This window comes from Halyomorpha halys, unplaced genomic scaffold, assembly GCF_000696795.3.
Source record: "Halyomorpha halys isolate HHAL.00 unplaced genomic scaffold, Hhal_1.1 Scaffold1235.1, whole genome shotgun sequence".
NCBI classification, from domain to species: Eukaryota; Metazoa; Arthropoda; class Insecta; order Hemiptera; family Pentatomidae; genus Halyomorpha; species Halyomorpha halys.
The window spans coordinates 97,349-98,748 of record NW_027107220.1 but is presented as its reverse complement, the minus strand read 5'-3'; the positions used below and the strand labels follow the sequence as shown (position 1 = coordinate 98,748).

Genomic DNA, 1,400 nt, shown 5'->3' with positions numbered 1-1,400 from the left:
AAAAACAATTTATCGGGTTGTAAAATAAGTTTGTAGCCTTTTTTAATATTAGAATATTTTTAATAAATTATATATGACATGTTGCTATCTTTCTGGTAGTTTTTTAATTCTGTCCTCCCAGAATTTCTCAGATTTTTGCGCAATGAAATCCTATATGTGCGTTTTGCAGTCCTCGAGAGAATTAAAGTGATTCCCGTTAAGAGAGTTTTCAATAAGTGAAAATCTGTTGTGGCCAGGCCTGGTGAATAGGGTGGATGGGGGATCACATCCCAGCCAAACTCCAATAGTTTCTATCTGGTCTGCAAAGACACGCGAGGACGGGCGTTGATGTAATAGAAAACTATATCTATGCGAATGCCGACTGGGCACAGTTTACTGCAGCATTAATGGTCTGGTTGGGCGGGAGAAGCTCAAAATAAAGGAAACCTTTCCAATCCCACCAAATGCACAGCATAACCTTTTTTTTTATGTAATCCTGCTTTTGCAGTTATTAACGGCAGGTCACTTCGTTTTTACCAGGACTTTTTCCTCACAATATTATTGTACAGGACCCAATTTTCATCCCCATTTAACAACCTCTTTAAAAATGGATCATTAACATTGCGTTTTAGGAAGGAATTGCTAATGGATATGCAATCTAATAAATTCTTTTCCGTCAAATTGTGAGGAACCCATATATTACTTCAAGAAACATATCTCACAGCCCCCAAATGATTTGAGACACTTGCATGAGATAGGTTAAGCGTTTCTGCGATATCTCGTGTCGTTGAGTTAGGATTGTCTGTGACCAATGCTTGAATTTGGTCATGATCAGCCGTTGAAAGACGACGGTTTCTTCCAAGTCAAAATATCCAGGTTTTGAATCGAGCAAACCCACTACGGACGGTGATTTCTCCTAAGGCATCATCGCCGTACGCACTGCATATTTGGTTATCCGTGCAGCGGATTTTCCTTTTCGGATATAAAAAATAGAGAAATAAATAAAAGAATAAAATAAATAAAAAATAGTTAAATGACGAAAATGAATTGTTTCTCTTTCATTTTGAGCAAGAAAAATACCACTTAAAGAAAAGGAATCTCGGTTGAAACTGATACATAAAAGTACCTTAACTGATCCTCTTTTAGAATATTTAAACATAATTGACCAAGAAAATATGATTTTATAGAGGATTAAATTGAAATTTTGAAAAACGCTACGAACTTATTTTACAACCCAATACATGCCAGCTTTCAAAGGACTCATATAACTCCCATTCTTGCTTATTATCGGTCTATCCTTCTATAGAAAAAACTCTATTGAATGGCATAGAAGTCGCAGGAAAGCTTAGATATTTTGTTGACCACTTGGAACCTACAGGTAAACATTCATTTCTTTGTTGCAACAATTTGACAATACAATC

At 35.9% G+C, this 1,400-nt stretch overlaps 1 protein-coding gene across 1 annotated transcript in view; it reads right to left on the bottom strand.

Moving 5' to 3' along the window:
• LOC106688928 (venom serine carboxypeptidase) overlaps positions 1 to 1,400 on the bottom strand; it is an 18,293-nt gene that overhangs the window by 15,866 nt on the left and 1,027 nt on the right. The gene's annotated exons all lie outside the window — the stretch shown is intronic.